The sequence below is a fragment of the Manis pentadactyla genome, chromosome X (genome assembly GCF_030020395.1).
Source record: "Manis pentadactyla isolate mManPen7 chromosome X, mManPen7.hap1, whole genome shotgun sequence".
Classification (NCBI taxonomy): domain Eukaryota; kingdom Metazoa; phylum Chordata; class Mammalia; order Pholidota; family Manidae; genus Manis; species Manis pentadactyla.
The window spans coordinates 47717039-47727050 of NC_080038.1; the positions used below are offsets into that span (position 1 = coordinate 47717039).

The 10012-nt window shown below is 42.6% G+C and overlaps 1 protein-coding gene across 14 annotated transcripts in view; it reads right to left on the reverse strand.

The window, feature by feature from the left end:
- Positions 1-8843, reverse strand: part of HUWE1 (HECT, UBA and WWE domain containing E3 ubiquitin protein ligase 1) — a 206952-nt gene extending 198109 nt beyond the window's left edge. For 9 of the 14 annotated variants that reach the window (XM_057495612.1, XM_036919080.2, XM_036919078.2 and 6 more), the window contains exons 1-2: positions 6045-6300; positions 2582-2718 (exon numbers count right to left, since the gene is read on the reverse strand). The gene's annotated coding sequence lies outside the window, so the exon portion shown is untranslated. Of the gene's footprint in view, positions 1-2581; positions 2719-6044; positions 6302-8443; positions 8543-8737 lie in introns of those variants that run through there. The other 5 variants (XM_036919075.2, XM_057495610.1, XM_036919079.2 and 2 more) reach the window with 5 other exon arrangements.
- Positions 8844-10012: the final 1169 nt, after the last annotated feature.

Sequence of the window (10012 nt, forward strand, 5' to 3'; positions counted from 1 at the left end):
CAGACTGAATTGATCCACAGTATCAATTTCCACTTAATGATACATTCTTAAGAAGTTAAAACAAATTCCAACTTTCTGTAAAATCATATTCTGGGATCAATCCATGTCACTACTACAATTTTTAAAGCCAAATGATTAAAAACTTTTTAAGGGAACTAAAATTTGAAAATGCTGAGGTTAACAGCCCCAACAAAAACCTAAAGTAATTTTACTCATGGGGAGCCACTCCTTCACTATCTAAAAGCATTTCTGTAACCAGAAAACCAAGCTGGTACATCAAGTTTTAGCAACTCAACCCCTATGACACATCAAATGAGAGGGCTTCCAGGATCTTCTGAGCTGAATTATCCCTGACATTGAGAATATAAGCATCTGGTAACCACTCATTGAGGAAACAAGTCAGGGAACAATACAGTGAAACACCCAGAATCCAAGCGCTTGTGACTATCAATCTTATATAGATGGTGAGGTCATTGTAAAGCAGCCTAATATGGTTACAGCTACACATAGATTTTAACAACTTAATCTAACTGCAGGAAAGGTAACATGAACTGTGAAGGGCAAACATTTTCAAAGCAACCAAGTCTGGCATTTCAATAATACTTTGAACCCATGATTGAAAAAACACAACAAAAGAAAAAAACAGCATTTCCATTGTAAACTTGTAGCTATAAGAACTCTGGAAACAACAAATTGAAATGCCTACTGTGTGCAAAGCTCTGTCTCCAAAATCTATAGTTATCCCAGTTTCATAAACAAAGGTTAGAAAGTTTAAGTGACATTGTTCAAACTTCTTAACTACAGAAAACTTGGGACAGGGTAACGTATCTACTTACTATATCTATCCAATGTGCTCAAATTTTGTTGTTGAACAAATGGACTTCACTGCAATTCCCAATAAATCACTTCTTTGATACTTGGTCAATTTTGAACTACTGATCTGATTTCTCCATTAATGAACACCAAGAACTGAAAAGCCTGAATTCACGATCCATAGCACTGGTGATTCACAATTGTATTTCATCTAAATACTTCAGAAACTTTTATTCATGTCCTCTACCCTTTCTGCCCCTTCAGCTTGGAACCACTCTCATTTTAAAGACAGGCACAAGTAGCTTTGCTCTGCCCCCATTTGTGCTTAAGTTGAAGGCTGGCTGAACCCTATGTGTCCCAACTCCTATTCTCAGGGTTCTGACCATGGAAGGAACATACAGTAGATCCCAGGACGGCAAATGCTGCATAAGGAAATGGAATGAACAGTTTAAAGACCTTTATACAGGGGAACATCATTTCCAGAAGAAATAAAACAAAAATAACAACAGGAAAATATGGTTGTGTGTATAGCTAAAAATCAGAATCTAAGTGGAAGCTCTCAAAAATTGTTTAGTATTGCCATTGCAAAAACTGTATTACAGCCAAAGGAACTCATCACTAAGTCTTAATAGCTTAGTAGTTATGGGTCAGAGCAGCTAAGATAGAACATCAAAAATAAAAAAAACATTATTAAGAGAAAATAACTAAACCACCCAAGGAAATTGAAACCATGATGAAAAACCCTACAGGCACAATCAGGTAATTATCTAGGAAATATCAGCTTCTTCCAAAAGGAGGCTTGCTTTTCACGTGGAGCAATAAGCAGGGCCAAGACACTGCACTGAAGTCAGGTATCATTAAATCACTCTGCCACAGAAAAGGGAATCCATGACTAGTTATTTTGGGAGAGTGCCTATGCCAGCAGTAACAACTCCAACTGGGCTAGAGATTACTGCCATTGTTCCATTATAATGGGAGGGGGGGTGTCCTCCAAGGTCTTTAACTTAGCAAGAATGGGTTAGATACCACTACTGGAATGCAGTCACCAAATGCAGGGGAAACGCCATAGGAAACCTTAAACAAATAAATGAGGGAAAAAAGACAAAAAGGAGGGAATCTGAAGATTAAAATACATTTAAAAGATATATCAACCTTCCTTTGTGATAAATGGACTTCAGTAGGTCCTGATTCAAACAAACTAAAATTTGAACATTAGTTTCATATTTGGTACTTTCAAAAAAAATCACTTAATTTTTTGCACTTGTTGTAACAGTCTTGAGGTTATGTTTCAAGAGACTTTACCTTTTAGAGATGCAAATATTTGCAAATGAAGTAAACAGCAGGTTTACTTCAAAATAATCAGGGAAGGGGCAGTGGGCAGAAGTATAGATGAAATAAAATGGCTTCAAGTTGGTAACAATGCTGGTGATGGGTACACAGGAGGATCATTATACTATCCAATTTTTGTATGTTTGAAATTTTTCATAACTCTTTTAAAAAAGAATTGGTTAGGCATAAAATCTTACAATTTTATTTTTTGAATGATGCTTAGGGTGATCTTAAAAATCATACAGAGAATTCATTTGAACAGTTTAATTCAGTAATGAGCTCCACTTAAATTCAAGAAGCAGCAGTGCCACATCAGATCAGACAATGGAAGAAACCAAAAGTAGCTCAATTACAGAATGGAAATACATACAGCCCCCCTCCATCTCCATTCCAGGAAGTTAAATACAAATACTACCCACAAAGATCTATAAAAACTAACCTAAAATCACTGCCAATCATACTCATCCTGGTGGGAAATTCCAACACTGCTTGAACTGCTTCCTGAACCTTCCTGACCAAGTTGGTCTGCTGGTTCCTCTGGAGCGCTAACCCACTCAGGTCAGACTATTGGAGGGCCTAAAAAAAAAACGATTGAGGAGGGACACAAATTTATTAGGGTGTGGGGTAGTGAACCATTATAATCAATGTTCAAACATAATCACAGTTTTTATTTCTTAAGCAATAGCCCTCACATATTTGCATTTTGGGGACCTGCTTTGAGTAATAAGAACTCAGAACCAACAGCTAAAACAACTCTTCTAATATGAACACCTAATAATAACACCCCTGAACACTCAACTCAGTTCCCAACCTAAATGAAATTACAGAGGATAGTGATTACTTTATAAACAATCTGATATCCTCAGTGTAAACTGACACTAAGGCAATGTTAAATTTATTATTTCTTATGAAAAAAAATTGCACACATAAAAAATATTTTTCACCTTCACACATGCTTTTTGGCCATATTAGGAAACAAATGACAAACACCCAGGAAAAACGCAGGTTGAACTTTGCCACTGAACCTTAGACTAAGTTTTTAACTGGTACTGCCACTTCTTCCTCTCTTCTCAGAAATCTTCCTAGAATACATTAAACCTTTTAGTCACACCTATATTATCATTCCCAGATTTATTCTAGATCTGAAATGATAAGACTCAAACGGAGCTTTAGTTAATTTCTGACCACTGACTGACCCACTGTAAAGAACACCAACGCAAAATCTCAAAACAGAAAGTGACGTCCTGTCCTCTGATGAAAAAGGGAAAATTCTATTCCCCTCAAAGCACTTCAAATTAAATAAAGCAAACCCCAAAAAGCTGACACTACTGTCCACATATAGTTAATTACAGGATGGTTACCCACAGTAAATTTTTAATCCTAAGTAAACTCTTCGCCATCATATTCCTATTTCAAACCCCACCATCCAGCCACAGTAATTAGAAAAAAACACTCATTTTAACATTGATCTAATCAAAATATTAACAGTAAGGAAAATTGCCTCCAAACTGAAAACAGTCACTTCCATTCAGTAAGAATTTTGGAAAACATAAAATGGCAAAAACCACAAGAGATAGTATTTAAAGAACTGGCAGTAATTCATTTTGGAAAAGCAGCCTGTTATCCCAAAAAGCCTTTCTAAACTCTCTCAGATAGGAATTATCCTGCTCAGGTAAGGCTAAACAGAAGACCCCCACACTGATCTGAGGGACCAAAGAGGTAGGGGAAAAACATTATGAACACTTGAAAACAAGCTAGCAGAAGGTCCCTTTATTACTGTGATAAGAATAGTACCAAAATTTCATCTTTTGGAGAGTGAATGACAGGACAGACTGCACTTGAAGGAGTGGAGGGAGTAGGCAAGGGATGAGGGACCCCTTCCAAAAGGCCAAACACCTGGGTGTGGTTCTTGACAGCAACATTATGGCTGGTGGTCATTCCAGGATAATGATTTTGTACTAAAATTCCTAAACTAGTATAAGACTAACACAGGTGAGAATCACATTCAAACATCATGAACCACTGAAAATAAAGTTTGGCCTATGAGGAGAAAACAAATACAAAAATGATAGGTCTGGCCTAGAAATATATTTAAAATGTACAGTTAAAGGAACAAAATATCTCTTACTCTTTGCCAGGTCATAAAACTACCATATGACAAGATGCATCTGCCAACATACTCTTACACCAAGAAAAAGTAACCACAATTTATTGTGTGCCTACCATAAGCCAGGCACTTTACAAATTGTTTAATTCTAGCAACTGTAAGTGCTACTATCGCCGTTATACAAAAGAAAAAAACCGCGAATTTGAAGTAATCTGCCCAAGGTCACAAAGTTCTGATGTGAACACAAAGTACACAGTATTTCCACCACACCAGGGTGCCTCCCTTGACTGGTGGATGTTGGTGTCTCCTCAATCTACACAACACTGGAACTAAGAGAAAACAATACTGAACATGTAATCTAAACAGGAAACAAATGATAGGGAACTGTCTATAGTAATGGTGGAACAGGGGAGAGGGGAAGGGAAAAATAACAGGGCAATCAACGACTGAGGAGCAGGAGATGATCTATCAAAGCGATTTTATTTTCTAGCATATGGGGGAATGTGGGAATGTAGTGGAGACTGACAGGAGGGTATCTTCTCTCTTGGGGATTTAGCTCCTGCAAAGAGAGCATGGGGGTGGGGGAAGGATTAAGAAGTGAGAAGCATGTCAGAGGTGGTTAGCAGCAAAAGCAGATGTCCATAGACCAAGAGGCCACAGGAACTCAGAGCAAGAAAGGGAAAAGGGGCGGTTCCCGAGTTTGCACAGGGATAGCAGGAGACAGAGGACAAAAAGTTGGTTTACTAGAGGATAAAATCCTCTACAGCCTTCTTTTAGGGTATTTTGGGGGGGGGGGGATGAGGAAGGGAAGGCTACCAGCCCCGAAAAGAGGTCATGAAGACTTCAATCATCCAACCACCAACCCATTCACTGTTCCGCTTAAGAGTGGTGGAGCAGCATGCAGAGTTGGAGAAATCAGTAGCCTGGGCTCTGATCAGGGTCATACAGGGGTGAAGACCTGAGGAAACAGAAAGCTACTCTGGCTCCATCCATAAAGATGGGAGTAAATGCAAGGAACGGAAAAGGCTCTAGTCAAGCCTGCGTCAATAGAACCAATGGAAGAGGGAGACGGGATGGGCTAAGAGTCTTGGGCTAAGAAGCTCTTCCTTGGTAGGTCTGGGGAGGGGGTGACAGGGAAAAACTCTGACCCTTCTCTTCAACACAAGCCTCAAATACTCGTGTAGATGTGAAGAGTCAACGGGACAACAGAATGGGACGTCAGAGGCACCAAAGTTTGACCTCTAAACATTAGTTCAAAGACCACGGGAGTAGGGGAAGTGGAGTGCACCTCGAGAAAAACTAGGGGATTCGTTTGGGCCTCCGCAAGGCGGAGAACGGAGGCGGGCCCACAAAAAAGGGGAGGGAACCGGTCGTCGTAGGTTGGTCTCGTCTCTCCCACCGCCCAGTATTAACCCACAACCCCACTGCCCAACGAAGTCTGGGACTCCCGCCCCTGGCCCTTCTCCAACCGCCCACTGTGGCGCGACAACCGAGGCGTTGAACGACTGGTGTGAGGCAAAGGCGGGCCTACAGGCCGCTGAGGCCCGATAAATGGTGTAGCCTCAAGCGACTAGAGACCGGGTGGTCTTCGCCTCAGGTTCGCTTCATCCATACCTCAGCGTTTTGCCAACCATCACCTCCTTAACGTCAAGTACCTCAGAAGCGTCACAACAGCGGACAGCTAATACCTCAGTCATTGGGTCCTGGTCGGACAGACAGCAGCTTCCGCCGCCATCTTAACAGCAGGCGGACCGACCGTACTCACTGCCGCCCCCCCAACCGACTCCCAAGCTACCTCCGCCACCGCCAACGGATCCCACAAGGACGTAACCCTGCTCCCGCGAGTAGTCACCGGTTAAGAGCAGCAGGAGACAAGGCCGTTGCCGCCGCCTCCACGGTTGCTGCAGTTCGTAGCCGAACCACGGCAGCTTCCGCGCTATCTCGCGAGAACCTCTACCGGACGGGAAAAGCCTGAGCCCAGCCCTTCTCAGACCCCGCCTCCCACCAAAGCCGGAGTAGCTACGGCTCCGCTTTCTTGCCTACGCTAAGAGAAAAGCAAATGACGTATAACCTCAGAAAGCACTGAGGGGCGGAGCCAATCTGCCGCCGCCGGCACCCGCAATCGCCTGAGACTATCGCGATATTACGTTTTAGTCTATATGAAACCATCGAATTCATCGCAGGATACCGCCCGCGCCTCGCCTTTAGGAAACACGAGATCTCGCGAGACCTAGACCTAAAAAAATGAGAGAGGCGGAGCTTCTTGAAAATGACTGGGAGTTTTTTGGGGGAAGGGAGGAACCTCCCGTCCTGCAGGGATCTCGCCTACCACGAGGTTTCCGACCCACTGCGGAGCTAGCTGCCAAACCTCGCGATGATACTGCTCAGCGCCAAATCTCGGCCATGTCCTGAAAACTGCCTCCGCCCCCGATCTTAGGTGTCTATAGTCTACTGCTTGAGGAAAAATTTAAAAAGTCAACCTGTTTATTCTCACGCTTGCGGGCAGAGCTGTAGCCCAATTAGCCAAACTCCATTCTGGAAGAGAGCAAGAGGTCCCCATCATTACCTGTCTCCAGGAATCACTTATTATCCTGGACTGACACATAAAAGACATGCAGTCTCACAATAAGCACGGATGATGCAAACGAAAACAATGACATAACATTTTTGCCTATTAGATCGGAAAAATTTTTTAAGACCGATCATATCCAGATTCCTTCCTTCGCCGCACTGCAGGCTAACCTGAATCCATCTTAATTTTAACTGAAGGTTCATATTATTTCTAGGTGAAAAGTCACTAATTTTAACCCTTGAGGCTTTACCTTGGCATAACCAAAAGATCCAATAAAGTGGTTTTTCTCCAAACAAAGGAGTCTGCCCTCAAAGGAAAATTCAAGTTTCCAAGGGGAGGAGGGCAGTGTGTGCTTGATATTTTTAATATGGCAGTTTTTCCACGTCTGGCCAACAATGTTCCCCAATAAATCCTGGGATCCAAACTGGCCCGACTTGTGGGCTTTTCTATTCTAATGCATTTTTCTGTCCATTCTAATTTAAATATTGTTCCTTTTGAATACATTTTAATAGCTGGTAGTACAAATACCTCCACCTTATCTTTTAAAATATTTTCTTGGTTATTCTTGGCCATCTTCTTTTCTGGATGAACTTTAGAATCATATTAAGTTCCAAAAAACTTGGTTTATTTATTGAAATCACTTAAATTGCATAAATCAACACATGAAAAATGGGTATCACTACAAAATTGAGCCTTCTTATCCAGAAGCATGATATCCCTTCTCAGGTATGCAAACGTTCTTTTATTATATTTCTCAATAAAGTTTTGTAGTTTACTTCTAAGTATTTTTACTCGTTTTCTTGCTATTGTGAATGGGGTTTTTTTAGTATTAAATTTCCGAAATGCTTAGTGGTTGTAAATGGGATGAGTTGATATTTTGCCTACTTACCCTTGTAATTGGACAAATAAAAAATGTGTTCAATTTCACTAGCAATCAGGGAAATGCAAATGGAAACAATAACATACCATTTTTTGCCCTTTAAATTGGGCAAAATTACAAAGATTGATACAAATTCATGTTGGCACAACTGTGGAAAAATGGGTACTCACACAACATTGGGGAGTGTAAACTGGTATAGCCTTTCGGGAAGGCAATTTGAACCAATCTATCAAAATTCAAATGCATATCCACTTTGACCAAGCGATTACTCTCCTAAGAATTTCTCCTACAGAAATATTCATACATGTGCATGAAACATATATACAAATCCATTCATTATAGCACTGCTTGTAATAGCCCTCTCCCTCCTGCAAAAGGGAAACAAGCTAAGGTACATTGATCGGGACATGGTTAAATAAACTGTAGTAGGATCATACAATGCAACTGTTTGTAAATGAGATAAATTTAGATTCCCTGATGGAGGATTATCTACTACACATATTAAGTTTAAAAAAAAACCATTAGCCGAAATGAATGGTGTGTCTGTGTGCGTATGTGTATAGTACTATTTAGATACTGAAACACACATATAAACGCCTAGTAGTTACCCGAGAAGCCTACCTGCCCGCCCCTCGCCTTCCCCCTTCTCTGAGGCCACCTTCCTTGAACCCATGAGAGAAACGCTGAAGGCCCGGCCTCTACTCCCTCTATAGGGCCACTTGGCCAAGGCTAATGCCGGTACCTCGCATCCCCACTGTCAGCTGCTCTCCCGCCGCGCTGCCGGACGCTGCCCCGCTGCCCCTGAAGATGCGGTTAGGTCTCCGCTGGTGCCAGCCGAGGCCTGGGAGGGGTCGGGGGAGAGAAGGCGGGGTTGAGAGAGGGATGGGGCAGGCCTCCAAGCCCCTTCGACAGCCTCTCCCGCAGGCTCCCCAAGGCCGCCGCCTCCGCGCCAGGGTCCCGTGGGAACAACCCCCAGCTGTGAGCCAGTGACGGCCGCGCGAGCAGAGTCCGCCCCCTGCCCAGGGAAGACGCCCACCTCAGCGGCAGGAGCTTGCGGGGTCCACGGCACTGCTTCAGCCCTGCTCCACACGCTCGCCCTCCTCCGAAAAGCTCCCCCTTCGGCACTCCTCACACTCGTTCTGAGGTTCCACCCCTCGCTCGAGAAGCCCCGCCCCGCCCCTTGGGAGGGCGCTCCCACCGCGGTGAAACCGAGTCCCCTGCAGGGGACTGGCCTGAGTTATTCCCCGCCCAGCAAACCCAACCACAGAGTATAGTAGGGTCGCTAAGGAATAGGGATTTCATTCGAGGCACGATGGAAGCCGCTGAAGGGTGACGTGATTGATTTATATATAAAAATTAACAATCTCTCCAGCTGCCTTTTGAAGAATGGAAGGGAATGGGGAGCAACAGGGCAAGCCGGGACAGGGTGTAGAGGGCGGGAGACGACGGTGGGTGTGCGCCGACCACTGTAAGTTCACACCGGCAAACCCTTAGAACGCTTAACTTCAGTCGCCTAGTAAGCTCAATAAGCACTCTCTTTATTTCTCTCCTTGGTATTATTTGGGGTGGCCGTGCAATTGGCAAAGAGCTTATTAGAGGATTTGCATCAGTGAATGCATAAGCATGAAAAGGCTCTGGTGTGGAGATACCCCTAACAACCGTGCTTCATCTGGGGTGCAGAATGAGATCAGAGCGTCAAAGGAGAGGGGTGCTTTGACTCGTAGCTCTAGATACTTCAGTAAGGTTTGAATTTTTAACAGAAAGCATGTATTAACTCAGTATTTTAAAGTATAAAAACAAAAGCACTATTCAAAGTACTCGAGACATAGAGAAAATAAAAACTGTAGTTACACCCTCCAGTTTTAATTCCAACTCTCCAGAGCCCCAAAATGAGAATCTGATGAATGGATCCACTGCCCGCCAAAAATTACACAGAGATTTTTGTATATGATCTCAGCTTTTTGGAGGACCCTCTGAAATAGACTGACCCATTAAATATTTTTACATTATTTTTAATGGTGAATGTTATTCCATTGTAGTGCTAATTGTTTATTTAACCAAGACTCCTTGTTTAGGTCTTTTTAATTATAAGAAATACAGACTTGAGCTTTGATGTAACTAAATATTTGCATGTTTTAAAAGATTTTCTTAAGATTTTGCAGAAATTGTAGTAGCAGGGTCAAAAAGTAACTTCTTCCAAAAACACAGTACAGGCTCTCCAGAACAGTTGTAACAATATACAGTCTCACCAGAAATACATGAGAATTCCAGAGAATTCCAGTTTATTCAAGTATTCCCATACCCTCCTTCA